Below are 25,419 nucleotides of genomic sequence, written 5' to 3' on the forward strand. Positions count from 1 at the left end.
CTGCACGCAGGTTCTGCAATGGCAGACCCTAGACACATTTTTCAGGCTGCTTCTGTGGGTGGCGCAACCAGCGCTGCAGGCCCACTAGCAGTATTGGCATTCACAAGCCCTGGCACTCCTGGTGCACTTTACTAGGGACTAACAGTAAATCCAATGAACCAATCATGGACATCAATCACATGTACACTTTACAACAGGGAGAGCATATGCACTTTAGCACTGGTCAGCAGTGGTAAAGTGCCCAGAGTCATTAAACCAACAAAAAAAGGTCAGAGAGTATTGGAGGAAGGCAAAAAGTTTAGGGATGACCCTGCCAAGAGGCCCAGGTCCAACAGTATAAATAAAAGTACCTTGTTGAATACAACAGTGACCGTCTTCAGCACTCCATAAATGTGGATGTAAAAGTAGGTTGTGAGGCAATTTTTCGTGTTTCTACTTAAATAAGGTCCAGCCTCCCTTCCTGTTCCTAAGGGCCTAGCTCCTCTTGTTTCAGCTGATTAAATACTAACAATTTGCAGCACAGGGTGGTGCAGGGACTTGCCACAATAACGCGACTTCTGATGAAGAGCTAAACATTAGATTAGCACTCAAGAAATGAGGGTTCAAGGTCAACATTAATAGATTTGAATATAAGATGCACCAAAGATGTAGCAGCGGACCTTGCAGTGCCGCACCTAAAACCCAGTTCCAAAGAGTCTTTTATAAGTTTCTGTGCAGCCACCCTCGACGTCAGCTGCTAATTGGCGTCGCTGTGTTATCCAGATCACAGGTACTTTGTTAGGCTCGTATGGGGGCGCACAGGAAAGAAGTCCAAGAAAGAGCTGTCAGTTTTGAATATATGAAAAGTTTCTTTATTTGGTATTATTCATTCTTTTTAAAAGCAGTCACAATGCAATTTGCAACAAAATCAGCCAACGCGTTTCACTCCCTACCAAGGAGTTTCTTCAGGGCTGAAATCAAAATAGATAAAAAAAGACCTCCATGAGTTTTACATTTTATACCTAGGTCTTATTCCTAATCATTAACAAACAGACATAATTACCCTTCTAGTTTAAAAACACATTTAAAAAAAACACATTACAAAGAATGATACAATGATTGATGCAAAAAAAGAGACACATACAACCTCAATGCAAACTCCATTATCATAGATAATGTGACCTCTATAACTCCGTACATTTACATATGTATTCTAATGGGAAACCACGTACCAGTAGCCACACATTATAGCTTGGGGTTTAAATCTAGAGTTTTATCGCCTATGATTTTACCCACATGTGTGCAGTGTGTTTCTTAACCACTTAGTAAACATATATTTCCTCCTTGTTTATAGACATTTTGAGATGTTTTAAACAAAATAGATTATCCTTCCTTTTCAGTCCTGTGAAGTCGCAAAGGGGGGACACAAAGGGGGGACAACACAAGATTAAAAAAGGAAAAAGGGGGAGGGGGTTAGGCAAATTAGCCCAATTAATCATACAACTTAGTCACAAAACCGTGATCGTAACAGTTCATCACATCAATTACATCCTAAAAATATGATAGCCATATAGCTCAATTAGGATAGTGATCATAACAAATCATCAAGCCAGTCACATCCTGAACATGGTTTCCATTTATATGAACTGGCACCGATATCAAACATTGAACCCTAGTCCATTTGATCATGTTTTTATCTTTTGTTGTTTACAAATACAGTCACCATTGGAATTGAGTTTCTTAATACAACAGAGTACACAGACGAAATAGAGCCAAGAGGTATATATATGGTGAATGGATCGGTAGAAAAAGATGTAGAGCAGTACCAAAGAAGAGAAAGAGCGGAACAGGGGAAAGGACGGTGATAAGGGGATGAGAAAAGGGAAGTATAAAATTAAATGAAAAGTAAATACGAGACCGCCAGATAATAAACAGGGTATCCGCACCAAGAGTATCAGCTGTCCCACCCATATGTATAAACATATGGGTCATTGAGTCCAAAACTCTTCTATCCTCTTTTATGAAAAGGTTGTAAATAACTGCGCTTACCGAGTAATGTTTAAACTGGTAGCGCATGCTCAGATCCTCAATAGTTGTAAAGGAAGTTATCCTGTTTGTTCAGTAGTACTGTGTATAAGTACTTAGATTCCACCTTAAAATTGTTCGTGAATCTCAGCTGAATGTATACGGATAGACGGAAAAACTATTACCATCTCCCTTAAATTATGGTAACAGCGCTACATATGCAAATTTGAAGCGTCTCATGCATACCTCACAGGATGATTGTGAGAAATCCCCTATTGATGACATGTCACGCTCCGATGATTGAGATTCCGGTGGAGGAAATCATATTCATTTCTTCTTCCACATACAGGTATTGGTTCAAAAGTAGTGAACCTAATATAGGAAAAACCACAATAGAACGGAATCTCAAGATTTATATTATAAACAGGGTAACAGCGAGCATAGTTCAAGCGTCTCCATCTTTGAATACTGCGGAGACCAATTTCTTTTGTGGTTACTTTCAGTTTTTAATTGTAACCAGGGACTGCAGATCCCAGCATTCCCCTCCGTAGTGGATAATAACAGGCACTGGACTTCCCGAATGCCCTCAATCATGATAATGGCAGTTTTCGTGAGGACGCAAAGTATGATTCCCAGCTATTTTATACAAGGGGGTTAGTAAGCGCAGTCGGATATTTGAAGTACCGGGTTATTTAGAACCCAGCGGTGCCAGAGGACACACCCGAAGACTTCGGATTCTCCTGTCTCAGACTACAGAAACACAGAAACTTCTTGGTGACGTCAAAGATCAGATTTATTGGCTGCAGCCAGTAACAGGTATCCTAGAAGTACAACACGGTGTATGTTCTCAGGAGACTGCTCAACTTTACAAAGCTAGTCATCCCTTTTTATACCAAATATGCTTCAGGCGAACATTCCTGATTTTACAGTTGGCCATTCACATGTTTTCACGACAAAACCGCAGAATCATGATGACAAGCCCATTTTTCAGTTTGTCCAGCCCACAATCAATTTTTAGTCAAACCCAACATTCTTCATCAGACAGGTCGATCAAACCCACCATAAAAACGGGCACATCCCCATCGTAAATGGACCATAAAGAAAGGAGCAGAGACAGGTGTGAGCAAGATAAGACATAGCTGTGCGTAATAAAAGGTTTGATGGTGTTTTGTGTCTTGATCAGCAATCTTGATCAGCTACTGGGAAAGGAACTGGCTTAACAAGTTTGGCTTCAGGCAAGAGGGTCGCTCGCTCAGGTCATTCTGAAGTCAGCTAAAGTGTACGTGTGCTTGGAGACTCGTTCGGCCACTATTATCGGCCTATGTGAGGGCAACCACAAAATGGCTGCCGTACGAAAGATGGAACCCGAGGGTTCAGAACGGAAACTCTGATTTCACGGTGATCTCGTCACTCGAATATGACGAAAATACTTGTACACCTTACACTCGCCATTTTCGGTCTGATGCTACCAAAATCGTCATGGTACGATGACTTATGAAACGGGTTCAGAATTTCAGTACCTCATATTCTCCCCAACTCCCAAACATTCACATTCAATTAAGTAGTTATGGCTCGAGTTTTAAAATTGTAAAAGCCAAGTACGGGCGTCGCGTTAATTTAAAGAAGCCCAATATCGGTATTGGTTCAAAAGTAGTGAACCTAATAAAGAAAAAACCACAATAGAAAGGCGTACCTGCGATGGGCAAGCCCAGCACAAAGGGGGTAGCTTGGCTCAAGTGACAAGGCAGGTGAAGGCTGTAGTGTTAAGCCGGCTTTGACCAATAATAACTCCCTGCGCAGTCACACCAAAAAGAAGGACACCCCACCACTGCTGTAGAAAAATAAGATTCCTTTATGTAAAAGCTCTCTTTTTGTAAATAAGATTCAGTTAGGGAAGCACATTTGCATATCTGGGATTGCTGACAAATACCATAAATACTATAAATAGATCTTCGGGAATAAATAGCAAGATAAATAGAATAAATATCATGAATAAATATCACTTATGAATAGCAGAATAAATACTGGCTCATTTAACTAAATAACCACATGTTCATTCTGGTATCGCTGCCACCAATTAAATGCTTTAGGAAGATCACATTTGCAATACGTTTTAAATTGGAAAGATAACTCTTACAGTTCACGTTTGTTTCAAGGATTAGGAGTACGGGCTTCCCTAGGCACAAAACAACTTTAGACTCTTTAGGGTTCACTCGGGGAGTCAAGCGTGTGTATCTAGAAGGCAAGGAAACACAGTGAATTCAACATTTGCACTCCGCTGCCACCGGGATGATATCTCTGCTTGCCGGTGGAGTCTATGCGTGCCTACAGGCTTTGTCACCGCTAGCACACAGGTGGCACCAGTTCAAAGTCTTTAGACTGACGAACGGGCTGCCGGAGGGGTCACCCAACCTTCGCGCTCAGTTAAATCAATCAATCAATCAATCAGAGCATTTGTATAGCGCGCTACTCACCCGGAGGGTCTCAAGGCGCTGGGGGGGGGGGGGTCCGCTACTGCTCGAACAGCCAGGTCTTGAGCTGCTTCCTGAAGGCGAGGTGGTCCTGGGTCAGGCGGAGGTGGGTCGGAAGGGAGTTCCAAGTCTTGGCAGCCAGGTAGGAGAAGGACCTTCCTCCTGTGGCGGCTTTTCGGATGCGGGGGACGGCGGCAAGGGCGTGGCTGGTCGATCGGAGCTGGCGTTTTGGAACGTAGAAGTTGAGGCGGCTGTTGAGGTATCCTGGTCCTTGGTTGTGTAGGGCTTTGTGTGCGTGGGTGAGGAGCCGGAAGGTGATTCTCTTGTTGACCGGGAGCCAGTGCAGGTCTCTCAGGTGTCCGGAGATGTGGCTGCGGCGGGGGATGTCCAGGATGAGTCGTGCTGAGGTGTTCTGGATCCGCTGGAGTCTCTTCTGGAGTTTGGCGGTTGTTCCGGCGTAGAGGGAGTTGCCGTAGTCCAGACGGCTGGTGACGAGGGCCTGGGTGACCGTCTTCCTGGTCTCGGTGGGGATCCATCGGAAGATCTTACGTAGCATGCGCAGGATGTTGAAGCACGACGAGGAGACGGCATTGACTTGTCTGGTCATGGAGAGGGAGGAGTCCAGGATGAAGCCCAGGTTGCGTGCGTGGTCTGTTGGTTTGGGTGCGCTGCCCAGGGCGGGGGGCCACCAGGAGTCGTCCCAGGCGGAGGCTGAGGATCCCAGGATGAGGACTTCCGTCTTGTCCGAGTTCAGTTTCAGGCGGCTGTTCGACATCCATTTGGCTACGTCTGTCATCCCTTCGTGCAGGTTGGCTCTGGCGGTGGCGGGGTCGTTAGTGAGGGAGAGGATCAGCTGGGTGTCGTCGGCGTAGGAGATGATGTTCAGGTTGTGCTGGCGTGCGATGGCTGCGAGGGGGCTCATGTAGACGTTGAGTGTTGGGCTGAGCGAGGAGCCTTGAGGAACGCCGCAGATGACTTCGGTGGCTTCCGATCTGAACGGGGGAAGGCGGACTCTGTGTCCTTCCGGCGAGGAAGGAGGTGATCCACTCCAGTGCCTTCTCCTGGATTCCGACGTTGCTGAGGCGCTGTACTAGGGTACGGTGGCAGACAGTGTCGAAGGCCGCGGAGAGGTCCAGGAGGATGAGGGCCGCTGTTTCTCCGTTGTCGAGCAGGGCTCGGATGTCATCGGTGGCTGCGATCAGGGCGGTCTCGGTGCTGTGGTTGGCCCGGAAGCCAGACTGCGAGAGGTCGAGGGAACCGTTCGTCTCGAGGAAGGCGGCCAGTTGCTTGTTGACTGTCTTCTCGATGACTTTGGCCGGAAACGGGAGCAGCGAGATGGGGCGGTAGTTCTTGAGGTCGGTAGGGTCTGCTGATGGTTTCTTTAGTAGAGCGCTGAGTTTGGCGTGCTTCCAGCTCTCCGGGAAGGTGGCGATGTCGAAGGAGGTGTTGATGATGTCCCGCAGGTGGGGTGCGATGACAGCGTCGGCCTTGTTGAAGACGTGGTGAGGGCAGGGGTCTGTCGGAGATCCGGAGTGGATGGAGTTCATCGTGCGGATGGTGTCTTCGGTGCTGATCGGGGTCAGGCGCGGAGGGTGGTGGTGGGGGGCGGTGGTTCGGTCGTGGCGTGCGTCGGTTGAGTGATGAAGCTGTTGTGTATGTCCGCGATCTTGTTGTGGAAGTAGGAGGCAAGGGAGTTGCAGAGATCTTGCGAAGGGGTGATGTCGTTTCCGGCGTTGGGGTTGGAGAGCTCTTTCACGATGTTGAAGAGTTCCTTGCTGTTGTGTGCGTGGTTGTCCAGTCGTTCCTTGAATGTGTTTTTCTTGGTGGCGTGGATCAGCTGGTGGTGTTTTCGGGTGGCGAGCTTGAGGGCAGTCATGTTGTCCGGTGTTGGGTCTCTGCGCCAGATTTTCTCGAGTGCTCTGCAGTTCCTCTTGGAGCTCTTGAGTTCGTCGTTAAACCATGGGGCTTTCTTGCTGCCGGGTCTGCTCGGCGGGGTCTTCAGCGGGGCGAGGTCGTCTGCGCAGTCGCTGATCCATTTCGTGAGGTTGGTGGCCGCTTGGCTGGGGTTTGTTGTGCTGGTGGGAGGGTTCTTGTTCAGGGAAGTAGCGAGCTGGTCTGCAGTGATCTTGTTCCAGCTTCTGCGGGGAGCCTGTTGCTGGTGATGGTGGAGCGTGGTCCTTCTGAAGCTGAAGTGGACGCAGCTGTGGTCCGTCCAGTGGAGTCCCGTGGCGTGGCTGAAGGCGATGTCCTTGCTGGAAGAGAAGATCGGGTCGAGAGTGTGTCCGGCGTAGTGGGTGGGGGTGGTCACCAGTTGCTTGAGTCCGAGGTTGGCGAGGTTGTCCAGCAGGGTGGTGGTGTTGCGGTCGTTGTTCTCCAGGTGGAAGTTGAGGTCACCGAGGAGGATGTAGTCGGTGGAGGGGAGGGCGTGCAGGCTGATTAAGTCGGCGATGTCTTCGCTGAATTGTGTGCGTGGTCCCGGGGGTCTGTAGATGAGGGTGCCTCTGAGGGTGGTCTTGGTGTTGACGTGGATCTGGAAGTGCAGGTGTTCGGCGGGTGCGAGGGTGTCGTCGGTGTTGGTCGTGATGCGGATGGTGTTCCTGTGGATGATGGCGATGCCTCCTCCCGTCTGGTTGGCGCGGTCTCTCCGGGTGATCTTGTATCCCTCTGGGATGGCGATGGCGATGTCGGGCGCTGAGGAGGCGTTCATCCAGGTTTCCGTGAGGAAGGCGACGTCTGGGACTGTGGTGTCGAGCAGGTTCCAGAGCTCGACGGCGTGCCTGTGGATGGAGCGGGTGTTGAGCAGGATGCACTTCAGGTGGGTGCTGCTGGAGGTCGGCTTGGTGGGTGCTGGTGTGGCGTGGGTCCGGTTGCAGGTGAACTTGCAGGAGTGGCAGCTGAAGGGTCCGTGGGTGCGTCTCGGTGTGGCTCGGTAGCAACCCGGGGTTCGGCCGGTGTTGAGTGCGTTGAGTTCGGTAGCGTCGTAGGTCCGTCGGGTCGGCTTCCGTCGGTGGGGGTCAGGGGGCCTGGCACTGGACGCGGTCCAGGCGCGGACGGGCGCAGACGGGCTTACCTTTGGCGCACCTTCGGCGCTCCCGCTGCGCGCGTCCGCTTCGCGGTCGCTCAGGGGGCGTCATAAGTGAGGAGCCGGGAGGGCGGGTCAGCTGGGTGGTGGGAGCGGGGCGGCCAATGGGCAGGAGGGGGGGCGGAGACACCGGGGGGCAGTGGCGGGAAGGAGGGCGGCTCAAGGGAGCGAACAGGAGGGGGAGGGCAGCACAGGGGTACAGAAGGCAAAAGGGGGAGGCAAGTGAGCAAAGGCAAGGGGGGACAGGTAAGAACCGGGGGGAAACAGCAAAACAAGTGGAGGCAAGTTACACAACGGGGGGGGAGGAGAAGATGCGAGTGGAGGCAAAAACGGGAGAAATTACCAGGGGGCTAGTGGATAGTACAAGCAGCAGGCGCACAGAAGACACAGGGGGGAAGCAGGCACGCCGCAGCAGACAAACAGCGGCAAAAACGAGGGTGTGCAAGGCAGTGCGCGGCACTCAGCAGGGCAGGGTCCTGGCCACGGCGGGCAGGAGCAGCGGAGGTGGGGCAACCTCACCTGGAACAGGTTTGAGCGGTCGCTCGGCTCACAGTTCCTTCACAACGCTGCATCCCATCCGAAGAAACGGCCCTGCCTCACATCGGCTGCAATCGGAAAGCGATTCAGTCAGGCCACAGCACTCCTCACGCCAGTGACGGTTTTCAGGGGCTCCACGGTCCTCCCTCCGACTTCCTCATACGGGGTAGATCCCGCCCACAGCTTCCGCTTCCAGCTCACTGGGGTGGGGCAGAGACGCTAGTCTCGCCCAACGAAGGCCGGCCTTTCCCCACCCCGGCACACCACCTCACCTTCAGTCCACACAGGAAGCGCTATACGGCGGAAGGGCTCGGAGACGTCCGAACTCTGCCCTGGAGGCGCCTGTCGTGAAGGGGGCACTTCGGAAGATCGAGGTCGCGGCCAACTTGCTCTCGTCTCGCGACATGCAGGATCAGTCACGATATCTTCACCGGGGGGGGGGGCACTACAAGTATGGCCACAGTCTTTGGGGCAATGAGGCACTTGCTGGACAGGCGCTGTAGGCGCTAGGTCACTTCTCACGCAGCTGACTGGAACGCCAGTCAGGAACAACGCCAGCAACCCTTTGCTACTCTACTGCCCACGCTACCAGCCACCTCAGGGGGGTCAACAGGGCAGGTGTCAATCTGGTGTCAAGTCTGGAATCTCCTCTCATCTACTCTTATCTCATCTAAAATGGCCACCAGGGACTGGGCCTTTTATAGCCAGTGCCCTGGGGTGCTGGCACGAGCCAGAAGGTTCCAGAACCCTCTCTGGATGTGACAATGACTTGGCACTTTTGAGGTGTATCTAGGTCTCTAGCAGCCACCGTACTGTGGCTCTAGAGCAGCCATTTTGTGTATCTGAGGGAAACAAAGGGATTCCTGTCAGGAATGTGCGTCAAACAAAAGGCGCCAAAACCTCAAAAGGCCAGAGTTCAGGGAGGCTCCAATGGGAGTCACTCACCTGAGGGAAAAGGGTGTCCACCATTTTAGGACCACTCATACAGGATGACAACCCCAGTTTGTAATGTCACAGGTTCCATCGGGCACCTTGTGAGCAACTGGGCGTCAAGGAACATCTGGCCCCATGAAACAGCACATAAATCCTGGTAGACAAAGAAAAGCGTCAAATTTTGGGAGGTACGGGGGAACAAAAGAAATCATAGTGGTGAGGAGAGTCTCAGAAGCAGACAGGTCTAACAAACGGAATCTCAAGATTTATATTATAAACAGGGTAACAGCGAGAATAGTTCAAGCGTCTCCATCTTTGAATACTGCGGAGACCAATTTCTTTTGTGGTTACTTTCAGTTTTTAATTGTAACCCGGGACTGCAGATCCCAGCATTCCCCTCCGTAGTGGATAATAACAGGCACTGGACTTCCCGAATGCCCTCAATCATGATAATGGCAGTTTTCGTGAGGACGCAAAGTATGATTCCCAGCTATTTTATACAAGGGGGTTAGTAAGCGCAGTCGGATATTCTCCCCAACTCCCAAACATTCACATTCAATTAAGTAGTTATCGCTCGAGTTTTAAAATTGTAAAAGCCAAGTACGGGCGGCGCGTTAATTTAAAGAAGCCAGATATCGCTCCCAGTTTCACTTTTCTAGTACAGGCGCGCTAACAAATAGAACTGCGGGTATTTCACCCACAGTTCCCGGGTTTTATTATCTCATGGATATTTACTCAATGGCGCTTGAGCAGAGGCTTAACCCATACAGCATAACTTACCCAACAGAGTTTCCTAGTCCGCATCAAAGTAACGGCATGGATGGTACCAAGGTAGGACTGCCATTTGCAATACCTCCTTAGATTTGCAATTCACCTTATATTTGCAATCCACAATCCTTAATTGCATAAGGCCCTCCCCCGCACACGGGTGCAATCGCATTTTGGAAGAGGAGAAAAATCTTCGAAGTGGGGCGCCATATTGGAATGGTGCGTTTAGTATGTAACGGGGATTATATGACTAGCTATTATTAAAACCCTGCTAAAGTTCCATTTGTTTTTATTTTTATTATTATTGTCATCTTTCCAACGTTTGAGGACTTGTTGAAGGACTGGGAAACCAACCTAGAAGGGGCATCGTGTGTTATGATGCAGATACTTATCAAACATGCGGAGTAGAAGGGGGCAAAATTAATGGTAGAAATAGAGAATGTAGAAAAGGAAATGGAGGCTCGTGAGAACACTGAGCTAACTGAGAAGAATTATGAAATTTTGAAAAAGATAATTGGACATCAATGCTATTTGAGGGACAAAAAGTTGAGGAAAATCAAGCGGGATGACAAAGATTATAGTGATGGTCGCATTTACACCTTTGCGAAAAAATTTGACAACATAATATAGATGAATCTAGCAAGAAAAGGATGAGGGAGGAAAGTGAGGATCTAAAATCAGCAAGTAGCACCTCACTGTCCTCAATGGAGAGCATGTCCTCCACTATAACCTCAGGTGGGCTCCCTTTAGATGCAGGCCCCTCTACCTTCCAAAAAGAGATGGTGAAGCTAAGAATAAGTGGCAACCAGGCCAAAAAGGAGCAACACCAAAAAAGACAAGGAGAGGGGGTAGGAGGCACCAAAGGTTCAACAGGGGAGCGAGGCGAGGAACAAGTGAGAAGGTCAGAGAGGGCGAAGAACAAACCCAAGGAACAATTGATACAATAGAACAGAATGGAAGGACTGGGACTAAGGAAAAAACGACTAACACTGAATTGAGGGTGATTTACCTATCTGATAGAGTTTTGGATAAAGATGAGACCACATTACTATGTAAAGGTTTGGGGTTTTGTCCTACTCAGGATGGTGATTTTTCTGACTTACTTGTAGACTTATTTAGATTCACCAGACAATTGAAATTAAAAGATTTTTTCAGCAATAAATCCAGTTGTAGTTCAATCACTGGGGATCCGGGGGAACCTGTGACTAGGTCAATTGCTGAAATTAAAAATCTTCATTGTTTGACTACCCTCAGTGAGGAAAGGGAGGTCGATTTAGACCTTTTACGATCTGAGTATAATATTTCTGAGAATCTTTCAGTGGATAGTGGGCTACGCCCCAATTCCAAGTTCCTCCCGAACACATACCATCACAATATTGAGACATTCTCTGAACGGGTTAGTGCCAGTCTATACAAGCTTGAAAGGGAAAGCAGGGACTTTCGTGACACAAAATTTAACCTCACAAAAGGGGAAAGAGATGCCCTAAAACGTCTAAGAGATGACACTAACATAGTTATCAAAGAAGCGGATAAGGGCGGGAACGTCGTTATAATGAATACCAAAGATTACAAAGGAGAGACAACTTGGGGATAAGGAATGTTACGAACGGGTGTCCCACAATCCGATGGGAGGCCTTACAGTTGAAATAAATTCCAAACTATTTGACTGGAAAGAGATGGGGTTACTCAGTGATCAGGAGTACCGATACCTATTGGTATCAAACCCCAAATACCCTTGTATCTATATCCTTCCCAAGGTACACAAGGGGGGTTCATTCCCCCCTGGGCGCCCCATAATTTCAGGAATCGGGTCAGCGACAGAAAAGCTGTCTGAATTTATTGATTTGAAACTTAACATGTCCAAAATCTTCCTTCGTTTATTCAGGATAGCAAGGACATCTTGAATAAACTACATGACTTTGAGTGGTCCAATGACTTGTGGTTTGTCACCTTGGACGTTACTAGCTTATATACGTGTATACGACACTGGATTGAAAGCTAGTGAATCTTACCTTGATAAAGAAGGAGCTGACTTGTTGCATACAAATCAGATGGTTCTTGATATGATGGAACTAGTACTAACAAGAAACTATTTTCTATTTGATGATGTCTGGTACCACCAAAAGAGGTACGGCGATGGGGACCAAATTTGCCCCATCGTATGCCTGTTTTTATGGGACAATTTGAGAGAGGGCATGCATGGAACAGTAGTGCCTCCCCCTGGACTAATTACATTGTGTTCTGGGGTAGGTACATTGACTACATTATTTGCCTTTGGTCAGGGTCTGAAAGGGAACTTTTGGAATACTTTGAGTATCTCAACAAAAATTTCATGAATGTAAAACTCACAATCGAGTATAGCAGAGAAAGCATCAACTTTTTGGATCTGAAGTTTTACATAAAAAATGGCAAGATCCAAACCACCCTTTTTCGCAAGAATACTGCATGCAATGCTGTCTTGCATGCAAGTAGTGCGCATGCCAGCTCGACAATTAACAACATACCTTTTGGAGAAATGGTGCGCCTTAAACGGAATTGTAGTGAGGATGAGATGTTTAATGCCAATATACAAGAACTTAACAGGTTTGAAGCCAGAGGCTACAACAGGGATACCCTACACAAGGCTGAGTACAGGGAACGTAAAGTCCATAGGGACTCCACTTTGATGACAAAACCACGCAGAGAAGGAAGAGAGAACCACAACACCAATGTGAGATTTATAACTAAATATACCAGACACAGTAGTGCTATCTTTAAAACCCTTAAAAACAACTGGCATCTCTTGAAGGAGGTTCCAGGACTACACTCACACATAATGACTAACCCCTCTGTGACTTTTTGGAGAGGCAGGACCTTGCGAATTGATTTATGTCCCAGCTATCTAAAGACCGAAACAAATAGAAGCTCTAATTGTTTGCCACCAAAACCGAAAGGTTTCTTTGTATGCAAAAACTGTAATATCTGCGAGTATGGCAGGGATAAAATCAAGAAATTTGCGTACAATGGGTCTCAGGATTATGATATTCTTTCCTTTATAAATTGTGCAACTACTTTTGTAGTATATGTACTGGGATGCGCCTGCGGACTAATATACGTGGGTAGCTCTAAACGCAATCTAAGGACAAGAATCCAAGAGCACAGGAGGGCGATTCTGAATAGAGATCTGAAATATGCACACACCAAACATTTTATGGAGAAACATGGTGGGAAATCAGATTTTTGGTTCCACGTTCTGGAACAAGTATACCAGCCAGCCAGGGGGGGGGGGGACCGTGAACTGTTAAGACAGCGGGAGGCAACATGGATCTGTAAATTGCAGTGCATTATGTATGGCATGAATACTGATGATGAAATGCATCACTTTCTAGTATAAGCCTAAACTGTAAAGACCAACAGAACTGAAACAAGTTGCTGCACTCTGTGGAGATTAGTATATCTGGTATTTGAAAAGGATATGTTCAGTTTTATACCATGTAGGAGTTGTTCTTTGAGGTGGGATTACTGTATAAGAACCAACTGGAGAATGGGTACCGGTATTATGTCTCCTAACTCCGACACCCCCTCTCTGTCACTCTTTCTAATCTCTGACTTTTCTTTGGGAATTAAGATTTGGACAGGCTTGCTGTGATGATGGGAAATGACTATAGTAAGGACCTAAAAGTGCTGGCACGTCCGGTGGAATTGACGGACTATAGGTTGCTATTTCCTCTATCGATCTTATGGATATGAATGATTATGGCTTAGTGAGAAATGTTTCAAAGGAAAAAATTAATAACTACCGGGGGCGATATGTGGACGCTTAATGATCAATTTGCTGCTTCCTGGAATTGTTCCACTGGAAGAATTGTCATTGGGGGCAATCGCGAATTGAATAAAAAAAATAAAAAAATTAAAATAGGAATTGTAACCAAATGAGGCCCTTTCGAATTCCAACTGGATATTCAATTTTTGCGCCCACCATGGGGCTTTACCATACGGACATACTCGCAATTTCGAGTCCCAGCAAACCCTTTTGTGAAAATTCTGTTTTTATAAGGATGACGTTTACTATACAGTGCATACTAGGTAATAATAATGCTACTTATATTATGAGTAATCGCTGAAAAAGATTACACTTTACATGTAGCTTTATTAATAGTCAAGCTCACGTGACCAGTTGTATCCAAGTGTAATCTCTCAAGTATAGCGCTCACTTTTTGGGCTGAACTGACTGCCTCTGACAGGGCAGATAGATCTCGAGTGGGAAAGGGTTATAAAGAAGTCCCTGGAAATATTCTAAGAAATTACGTACAAGGTAACAATAATAATAAAAATAAAAACAAATGGAATTTTAGCAGGGTTTTAATAATAGCTAGTCATATAATCCCCGTTACATACTAAACGCACCATTCCAATATGGCGCCCCACTTCGAAGATTTTTCTCCTCTTCCAAAATGCGATTGCACCCGTGTGCGGGGTAGGGCCTTATGCAATTAAGGAGTGTGGATTGCAAATATAAGGAGGTATTGCAAATGGCAGTCCTACCTTGGTACCATCCATGCCGCTACTTTGATGCGGACTAGGAAACTCCGTTGGGTAAGTTATGCTGTATGGGTTAAGCATCTGCTCAAGCGCCATTGAGTAAATATCCATGAGGTAATAAAGCCCGGGAACTGTGGGTGAAATACCCGCAGTTCTATTTGTTAGCGCGCCTGTGCTAGAAAAGTGAAACTGGGAGCGATATTGGGCTTCTTTAAATTAACGCGCCGCCCGTACTTGGCTTTTACAATTTTAAAACTCAAGCCATAACTACTTAATTGAATGTGAATGTTTGGGAGTTGGGGAGAATATGAGGTACTGAAATTCTGAACCCGTTTCATAAAAGTCATCGTACCATGACGATTTTGGTAGCATCAGACCGAAAATGGCGAGTGGAAGGTGTACAAGTATTTTCGTCATATTCGAGTGACGAGATCACCGTGAAATCAGAGTTTCCGTTCTGAACCCTCGGGTTCCATCTTTCGTACGGCAGCCATTTTGTGGTTGCCCTCACATAGGCCGATAATAGTGGCCGAACGAGTCTCCAAGCACACGTACACTTTAGCTGACTTCAGCATGACCTGAGCGAGCGACCCTCTTGCCTGAAGCCAAACTTGTTAAGCCAGTTCCTTTCCCAGTAGCTGATCAAGATTGCTGATCAAGACACAAAACACCAAACCTTTTATTACGCACAGCTATGTCTTATCTTGCTCACACCTGTCTCTGCTCCTTTCTTTATGGTCCATTTACGATGGGGATGTGCCCGTTTTTATGGTGGGTTCGATCGACCTGTCTGATGAAGAATGTTGGGTTTGACTAACAAATTGATTGTGGGCTGGACAAACTGAAAAATGGGCTTGTCATCATGATTCTGCGGTTTTGTCGTGAAAACATGTGAATGGCCAACTGTAAAATCAGGAATGTTCGCCTGAAGCATAATATTTGGTATAAAAAGGGATGACTAGCTTTGTAAAGTTGAGCAGTCTCCTGAGAACATACACCGTGTTGTACTTCTAGGATACCTGTTACTGGCTGCAGCCAATAAATCTGATCTTTGACGTCACCAAGAAGTTTCTGTGTTTCTGTAGTCTGAGACAGGAGAATCCGAAGTCTTCGGGTGTGTCCTCTGGCACCGCTGGGTTCTAAATAACCCGGTACTTCAAATATCCGACTGCGCTTACTAACCCCCTTGTATAAAATAGCTGGGAATCATACTTTGCGTCCTCACGAAAACTGCCATTATCATGATTGAGGGCATTCGGGAAGTCCAGTGCCTGTTATTATCCACTACGGAGGGGAATGCTGGGATCTGCAGTCCCTGGTTACAATTAAAAACTGAAAGTAACCACAAAAGAAATTGGTCTCCGCAGTATTCAAAGATGGAGACGCTTGAACTATGCTCGCTGTTACCCTGTTTATAATATAAATCTTGAGATTCCGTTCTATTGTGGTTTTTCCTATATTAGGTTCACTACTTTTCAACCAATACCTGTATGTGGAAGAAGAAATGAATATGATTTCCTTCACCGGAATCTCAATCATCGGAGCGTGACATGTCATCAATAGGGGATTTCTCACAATCATCCTGTGAGGTATGCATGAGACGCTTCAAATTTGCATATGTAGCGCTGTTACCATAATTTAAGGGAGATGGTAATAGTTTTTCCGTCTATCCGTATACATTCAGCTGAGATTCACAAACAATTTTAAGGTGGAATCTAAGTACTTATACACAGTACTACCGAACAAACAGGATAATTAGGTTAGTATAAAGGGCCAGAGAGGAGTGTTTTGAAGTGTGATTGTTATACATAATTTTGTTCTTTGGGGTTCCTTAGGTAACCAGGTCAATCTGCTTGAAGCTGTAGACCTGTTTCTAGTACACAAACTATTATGGAATGTTCCAGTTCATAACCAACTAATGTGTTGGGGTGGCGGTATATAATCCAATCATTTCTCTCATATGTAGATATTCAAGCAAGGAGGAAAGGAACTTCCTTTACAACTATTGAGGATCTGAGCATGCGCTACCAGTTTAAACATTACTCGGTAAGCGCAGCTATTTACAACCTTTTCATAAAAGAGGATAGAAGAGGTTTGGACTCAATGACTATCGTCTATATCTCACTATATGTTTATACATATGGGTGGGACAGCTGATACTCTTGGAGCGGATACCCTGTTTATTATCTGGCGGTCTCGTATTTACTTTTCATTTTTACTTTTCATTTTATACTTCCCTTTTCTCATCCCCTTACCACATTCCTTTCCCCTGTTCCGCTCTTTCTCTTCTTTGGTACTGCTCTACATCTTTTTCTACCGAACCATTCACCATATATATACCTCTTGACCCTATTTCGTCTGTGTACTCTGTTGTATTAAGAAACTCAATCCGAATGGTGACTATTTGTAAACAAAAGATAAAAATATGATCAAATGGACTAGGGTTCAATGTTTGATATCGGTGCCAGTTCATATAAGTGGAAACCATCTTCAGGATGTGACTTGCTTGATGATTTGTTATGATCACTATCCTAATTGAGCTATATGGCTATCATATTTTTGCGATGTAATTGATGTGATGAACTGTTACGATCACGGTTTTGTGACTAAGTTGTATGATTAATTGGGCTAATTTGCCTAACCCCCTCCCCCTTTTTCCTTTTTTAATCTTGTGTTGTCCCCCCTCTGTGTCCCCCCTTTGCGACTTCACAGGACTGAAAAGGAAGGATAATCTATTTTGTTTAAAACATCTCAAAATGTCTATAAACAAGGAGGAAATATATGTTTACTAAGTGGTTAAGAAACACACTGCACACATGTGGGTAAAATCATAGGCGATAAAACTCTAGATTTAAATCCCAAGCTATAATGTGTGGCTACTGGTACGTGGTTTCCAATTAGAATACATATGTAAATGTACGGAGTTATAGAGGTCACATTATCTATGATAATGGAGTTTGCATTGAGGTTGTATGTGTCTTTTTTTGCATCAATCATTGTATCATTCTTTGTAATGTGTGTTTTTTTTAATTTGTTTTGAAACTAGAAGGGTAATTATGTCTGTTTGTTAATGATTAGGAATAAGACCTAGGTATAAAATGTAAAACTCATGGAGGTCTTTTTTATCTATTTTGATTTCAGCCCTGAAGAAACTCCTTGGTAGGGAGTGAAACGTGTTGGCTGATATTGTGGCAAATTGCATTGTGACTGCTTTTAAAAAGAATGAATAATACCAAATAAAGAAACTTTTCATATATTCAAAACTGACAGCTCTTTCTTGGACTGCTTTCCTGTGCGCCCCCATACGAGCCTAACAAAGATTTGAATATGTGAATAGCGTGCAAATCTTAAAGTTTTTTTTTATCGAGGTCATAGATGGATGAGGAGAGTGCGGCGCCGACAGTCGACTGCGTCATCTACAGGTTGCACGCAAACATGAACATGCTGTTAACTGAGTAGTGTTGGTTAAATGTTCACCCCTACATGTGGTGTGTGAACAAGGCAGGTATGTATCTGATCTGCAGCTGGACTCCAGCATTCTGCAAGGGGGGAGGGAGGGTGTTAATGCCTTAGAAGAAATTATATTCTGGCACAAGTCTGTTTACAACACTGGCTCACGAGCCTCTTGTATTTATTTCCATAATAAATCTCGGATGGGGAAGGTTTAATGTCTGTGGCAGATAAGACTGATAGACAAAGCTCAAAAACAATCGGCATGAGTGTTCATTTCAGGTAGACGCAAGATGCGAGTGCCAAGAATGTAAGGGGTACAGTTCAAACTCACCAGTATTTATCCAGTGACCCCTCATTTCCATCAATGATTCTGGCTGAGAACATGTAAATGGCCTTGGCTGCATTCAAGTCATCCACGTGGGCACTGTAGAAGAGAGCAAATTGAGAAGTCAATTCCACAGAGCAAGTCGGAGGTATGCACAGAGAACAGTATGAAAATACTGAAAAATTAATGTAGATTGCGGTATGCAAGATCGCCTCATGAAAAGACGAGAACCAAAGCACTGAGAAGTCAAATATGCAGAGCAAGTCAGAGGAATGCAAGATCGCCTCACGAAGAAACCAGGGCATCGAATACGGATATGACAGTCCGTCAAAGTAGCTTTATTTGGTGTTGAGGATACAAACCATAACACCAAAGTACAATTAAAATTTAAGATAGTAAAGATGAAAAGAAATGCAAATAAAACATAGGATTAAAAAAATTCGCTAATCTTTGTACATTTCTGAACATGTAGAAGTTGTTATTCAGTACATCGTAGTTACTAGAGAACCTAAGACAGCGTAAAAAAATGTTTTTGCTGGTTATAGATGCTTTAGGCACAGTGCCACTGCTATTCAGTGCCACAGTGCAAGTGCTCCCTATGGTAAATTGATGTATGGATTAGTGACTCCATGATTGGCTGGTTTGATTTACTTGTCAGACCCTAGTACAGTGCACTGTGTGCCCAGGGCTTGTAAATCAAATGCTGCTGGTGAGCTTGCAGCACTGGTTGTGCCACCCACAGACGCAGCCTGTAAAATGGGTCTCAGGTCTGCCATTGCAGAGCCTGTGTGCAGTCTGGTACTGCCATGTTGATTGGGCAAGTGCACCCACTTGCCAGTCCCTAAATCTTCCCTTTTCTGGATATTAGTCACCCTTATGGTAGGCCCATGGGCAGGGTGCATTGTAGGTAAATGGTACGACATGCCCTGATGTGTGTGGCATGTCCTGATAGTGAATTACAGCCATTTTCGTTTTTCACTATTGCAAGGCTACCTGTTCTCCATAGGCCAGAATGGGCAGTTTGATTATAACAGCTTATAATCAAACTGACTCAGGGAACTAGGTGGAAATTTGAGTTTAGTATGCCTGAACTCAGAATGATAAATACATATTTTAGTGAAGTTGGTTTTAACATTCTGTGTTTGAAAATACCACTTCTAGAAAGTAGGTTATTTTCTCGCCTAACTAAGCCTGCCTCTGCTAGGTTGTGTATTCCTTGGCTGGTGTTTGAGTGACAGGGGCTGGGGGGTTCAGGAGAAAGGGTGAGTCCGCTCAAGGCTGACTAGAGCTATCTGCATGTAGATGGGTGGGAGGAGTTGCACCTGGGACCTGATTAGGGCTGTGCCTGCCTTTCACAATGCTGGCTCCACTTCCTGTGGTGCGTCTGATGTCCCTGGCCCACACTGTCAAAGGAAAGGAGCCATGTCAACAAAGTGCTCCAGGACTGCACAGAAATGGTTTGGAATGGGTACAGGACTCTCTGCCTTCATAGGACAAAAGATTTACTAGTATAAATATGGGGACCCAGAACTTTAGATCACTTTTGCGAAACAAGAACAGCCTTTGCTGAGTTGAGGAACCAGAGGGAAACTGGAGGAGACTATCCCTAAGCTGAGTGCTGTTTGGGGGATTGGCCTGCAGTGGTTGACTGACTGCCAAAGAAAGGAGAAAGGAACTTTGTGCTATTGTCATCAACTTGAAAAGGATCTCCAAGGTCTTGGAAATTGAGCTTGCCTCCTGCTGAAGTCTCAGGGACTTGCTTACATTGTTAACTTGCAGTTACCCCTGATGAAGGGCTAGAAACAAGCCCGAAATGCATTGGGTTCTTAATAAAGAAATGCTGCTCTGAACAATTCTTTGTATTTTGATTGTATTTTCGAAGAGGTCCGGATGGGCACACTTAAATATGGTAAACATTCAAAATGCATGATGCCATACATGTGGATAAGAAAAAAAGAACGAGAAATCTTTGGCAAATATTGTGGATTAAACTGGATTAATTTTGAGCAAGGCTAAATTTTGAATCAATAGCAGGATCTAGTATCCATTTACGCAGTGCGTTTGGGAGTGGAGCGTCTAAATTGTGCTCCCCACAGTATTGAAGTCTCAGGGATAACAGACTTAACCAATCAGCCCCCCGGAGTTCTTTTGAAGTGCCTGCTGTTGTGCTAGGCCTTTTGAGGGGCTGCATGTCACCAGGAGCTGGAAGCGCGACTCACAAAGCGTGGCTTCGCCTCAGCCATCACATCACTGAAGGGTGTCGCCGCAGTCGCATCACATTGCAGAAGTGCCTTGCATCACCGGAGACGCAGTCGCATCACCGGAGAAGCGTGTTGCAGGGCCTGTCGAGACTCAGAAGATTTGTTGAGTCGCCGCACGGCCGTTGGGCGTGCACACATTGTCGCCTCAAGGCGACGCCATTTCGTTTCATTGCACTGGATCTTCATCCCATCACTGCTTTGCGAGTCGTATCGCCACGGAAGTGCAATAAGAAACCGACGCATCACCTCACCATGCAGAGAAGAACCAACGCATCACCTTCCCCTACGCAGCAGTAGGGAACCGACGCATCACCATTCCTGTGTGTAAGGAACCCATGCATCACCTTCCCTGCAACTTTCGTTGTATAGTGTTACGCATCCAAAGGTACATTAAACTTAAAGTGTCGCATTTACCATCTAAAGAGAACCAAGCTATTTCTACCATTTTAAAAGTACAGTATTGTGGATTTTTGTCGTTTGTGGTCTTGTGTAAAGTCTGTATAAAAATATTCATTTTTATACTACAACTTGTGTGGTGTCCATCTGTAGTGTTGTGACTGGGTTACCGTATGTGTTCACAAATGCTTTACACACTGCCTCCGAGATAAGCGCGTCTGCTCGTGCCAAGCTACCAAGGGGGTGAGCAGGGGTTATTTTAAGAGTGTACCCCCTGACTAGAAGCAAGGGTCCCTATTTGGGCAAAGGTACCTACCTCTGCCAACTAGAGACCCCCAAATCTAACAAAGGAAGCCAACTTAGTGCTGAATCGAATAGTATTCAGAAATAAAAGAATACTCTGGTCTTGGAAAAAAACACTGGATCCTAACGTAAAACTAGTTTATTTAGACTACCATCACAAAGGATTCCTTCTTATGAATCGAGAAGTCCAAATCTTCTGTGAACTTAGAAATGGATGTCAACAGGGCTTGTAAGCCTCATGCAGTCTTAGCCATGAGGACCGCGATACCCGCATATAATACTGGTAGACTACATGACCCACATTCGGACAATCTGATTTCACATCAATCAGGGTCATCTCCAATCTGTCAATGTATAGGTTAAACAAAAACAGCCAAAATACAACCATGCCACACCCCTCCTTTAATCCTTAAACTAGGTGAACACTGCAAGTCTTCAGAGAAAGGGACATGCCTCTGTGTCCCTATAAAGGTCTATCAGAAACAAAATGTCCATCTCATCCCCCAGTGAAACATTACTTGAAACAATTTTGTTCAGTTTACCCGGTCAAACGCAAATGAAAGGTCCATAAAAGCTAAGTGTATGGGATCAGAACAAGCAACTATGTATTTACCTAAAATCAAGTATAAGTTCAAACACTTCACTACAGAATTGAGTAGGGAGATCGGCCTACAGCAGGATGGGCTATCTGTCCCAGTTTAAAAAAATTGGTTAAATAATGAACATAGCCCAAGACTGTGGTGGACCTACCAACACAGCTGCATTAAGTGCAGTTAGAAAAGGCACTCAGACATCACTCATGATCCTATCAGGCGGAATGCCATCCAAGCTTGGTTCTGTTAATAGATAAACCCATAAAGCTCTAACTATCTCACAGGATAAGGTCAACTTAGCGGACCCAATCACAGAATTGCAGTCCTGTTCCAACTGGCCTATCTTGTATGTATCCTTAAATTGAGCCACCTATGTATCTTCAGTTGTGTGGCTCCAGGGAAGCAACTTCCGAACCAAATCAGGGGCCATTGATAATACTCCAGAATCTTGAGCTGCTATTCAGGGTACTTACCTCAATTAGATCTGTCCAGGCCTCCTCATTTATGCATTTTTTACGGCTTGCCTGTTCTTTTATACAAACAGTGACATTTCTTTATGTTTGCTAGATCCCATGGCTCAACACTCAAATCACTCTTAAGCTCCCTCAGTGCTTTCAAGCATTCAGAGTCAAACCACCTGGGAAGATTAGTACACTTGAGGGACTTGGGTGTCTCCAGCAAACCAAACACTACTTTAGAGATCTCAAAAAAGGCCCTTAAAATATCTCGGGCATTACTTGTAGTGGACATAGAATTATCTAGCTCCCTTTCACAACTGGAGTCCAAGGACTTGTAAAAAGTCTCCAGTATTATCTGGGTCCACTTAAGTCTCCTGCCCTGGCTTGTAACCTTAACCACTTTGACATTGGCCCCAGGGCTTTTAGTCAGTGCAGAGTAACCGATCGAGATGCATACAGGATTATGGTTGCTGAAAGGGCTCATCTGTATCCAAAATTTGGAAATATACATCGAAAGTGGAGTGGAGACAACAACAAATCTATGTATAATTCACAACCTCTTACTATTAAAGTAGGATTAACATCCCTTCCGGTTAGCGACATTGTATTCAATGTAAAGGCTAAATTGAGCTCAACAAGGTGTTTAATCGAATCCCCTAACGAATGTGTTCAAGATGGGTTCCAGATACAAGAGCACAACATCCAAACCCCCCCCCCCCCGATTCCCTCGAGACCACACAGGTCAACATCAAAGTCCCCTCCATCATAATATATGCCAAAGAAGTTTTTAAGCCCATCAGATTTTTAATGAACTAACCCAATATCTGTACATTGCATTCCTCAAGCAGAAAAGATTTAGCATTATACAAATGTACCATTACATCTTATGTGGGCCAGCGGATGAGACTAATAAATCCTGCACGGTGGGGACTCCAGTTGGTAACACCTAAAACCTCCCTTTTTTAATGCAAGTGAGAAAAATAATCAGCCAGCCTCTCCCTCTTTGCTTGTCCAGCTCTGGATTCTAGTGCTGGTGAAAAAAAAGTTTCATAATCCCTATAAAAAGTATCTATTCTAAATTGCCCAATTATTTTGGCACGTGCGCAGAGGCCTGCAGCACCCCTAGAGTATGAATTAGTGCATCCGCTTAAGATCCTTCAGCATGGTCCTGCTTTATAAGAATTAACTAGTCTTAAAATCCCCATCAAACATATATATGTAAAACAGTTCTGTCGGTGCATTACAGAAAGATTTCCAGAATTTGCAACAGAGTATGGATTTCACAGGTCTCTACATAGCTCATTCACTATAAAAAAAATGTCACAGCTCAATACAACCATCACGACCTAACTGTCCCAGGATTATGCTGTGAAATGGTGGGCGCTCTTCCATGTAAGAGCTGATTTGCATCTTCAGTTCAGCTGTCTTCATCTCAATTGTTTGATCCTGCAGTCTCAATCAAACGAGCACCTAATCAAACACTAATTTGTGCAAAAGTAAATACAGTGCTTTCAAGTGGACCGGGGCCCACCAGTTCTCAGCACCGGCACTTCTGAAAAGCAGGTGCCGATACACGTCACTATCCAGCTCTCCATTTTTGCCCTCACCATCAGCGTGAACAAAAAAAGAATCAATTCTGCCGCACTAACACCCTTAACTGCCACGGATTTAAGTCAAAAATACTGGTTGTTGCTTTCAGTCAACCATATCACAACTTGCAGCATTTTTTATTTTATGTACTACGAAGCCATAGTTGCCTATTTATCTCATGCAACTAACAAGCACTGACAAAGCCAATTGTCCAGGCTCGTTGTAGCTCTCACGTTACTTGTAATATATATCTGCAGGCAATGCAAGCAGCAGCAAAATACTAGTCGAATGGCAAACTATGCTAAGCGCAGACTTGAACTTGAGTGTTTTTAAGCAACGTCCTTAATTACATCGGCCACGCCTCTTTAAGAGGTACAGTTTACCCCCTAAAATCCCTATGTAAATCCACTGAATACACCCACTCTAGGGGAGGCACAAGGATTCTGCACAGGGTACCATCAGAAGAATCCCCGCGCAATGCCCCCCTGATATTACATCGCTGGTAGCCAAGTTACTTTGGTTTATGAGTTCATACAGCTACTGCGTGGACAATATTCGTCACACGTATACTTACCATATGGCATTGTGAGCACCACCTAGAATGAACGTTGCTCTAACACCTGACGTTAGACTCGTATTTTCGAAGACATGGCTGTCTTTAAACTTCAGCCGCCCTGGTCCCTCTCGCATGTACATTGTGCCCCCCTCCCCCCAACCCCCCTTACAAAATATAGGGGGCGCTAAATCCCCCAGTCCCAAAACACGGGGGGGGGTGAGAAGAATTGAGACGATAAAACGCTGATACGGAGTTATACAGGACAGAAACGGAAACTTTATGAACATTACAACCAGTGGAAATATATGTGTAAGAACTGTTAAATAATATCAAGTATACATCATAGGCCAGAGAACAATTTAGTTTATACCGAGTTCCAGTACATGGTATATAAATTGCGATCCAAATAATGTATATCAATAATAGAAGAAGTTGTATTAAAGAGAAAACTAAAAATATGTTTAAAAAGTCCCCCAGTCCCGACACCCATGGGCCCACATAGGCAACCTCCATGCGTAGCACTCCGATCAAGCTATGCTCACCACACACCCGTGACCCCGACCTGGCGGACAAAACACACGGGAGCGGACTATCACAGCCAGGAATAGGGGCAAAACCTTAGAGCCAGGTAGAGGGGGGACTTGTTTCACTGTCCCTCACTCTCCTCTTACAGAGACCTCGCGACCCTCACCATGCGTGCGGCTCCTCCCTGGTGCACGAACTAAGCAGCGGCAAACCGATTCCTGTAGCGTGAACCACTTAAGACGGCCTGGTGTCCACAAAGCCCGCCCCCAGGGGCAGGCAAGGACCAATCACAGACAGGGCGCGCGAACCCAAGTGCGACGCTCTAAAACAGGAGTGTTGGTGGAGCGCCGCGAGCCTTGTGGAAGCCAGGTGCTAGAATTTACCACAAATATAAAATACGGTGGAAGTGACTACACTTAAAGTTTTATATAGCGTGTACTTTACTCGAAGTTATCAAAGCGCTTTACATGAGCACCAGTTGTATTACAAATGGACATATTCCTGTTTAGGCACAGGGAAATTGAGTGATTTTACCAGAATTACAGGATGTTTGAGCCTCCCGCCACTCGAACTTTACAGAGAAGCCTCGGCGTTCCTGGCCGTTCGGGTCTGGCGTGGCGGGCAGAGAACCAAATCCAACATT

At 45.5% G+C, this 25,419-nt stretch overlaps 1 long non-coding RNA gene across 2 annotated transcripts; it reads right to left on the reverse strand.

The window, feature by feature from the left end:
- Positions 1–829: 829 nt before the first annotated feature.
- LOC144771973 (uncharacterized) lies at positions 830–24,977 on the reverse strand. Of its 2 annotated transcripts, none has more exons than XR_013599570.1 (3): positions 24,943–24,977; positions 18,101–18,193; positions 830–950 (listed from the first exon to the last, which is right to left on the reverse strand). It is a non-coding gene; the product is annotated as an uncharacterized LOC144771973 (long non-coding RNA). The 2 variants fall into 2 exon arrangements; XR_013599571.1 differs by lacking the exon at positions 24,943–24,977 and adding an exon at positions 2,251–2,376 and having other exon boundaries at positions 856–950; positions 18,101–18,194.
- Between the last annotated feature and the right edge of the window lie 442 nt (positions 24,978–25,419).

Source organism: Lissotriton helveticus, chromosome 8 (assembly GCF_964261635.1).
Source record: "Lissotriton helveticus chromosome 8, aLisHel1.1, whole genome shotgun sequence".
NCBI lineage: Eukaryota > Metazoa > Chordata > Amphibia > Caudata > Salamandridae > Lissotriton > Lissotriton helveticus.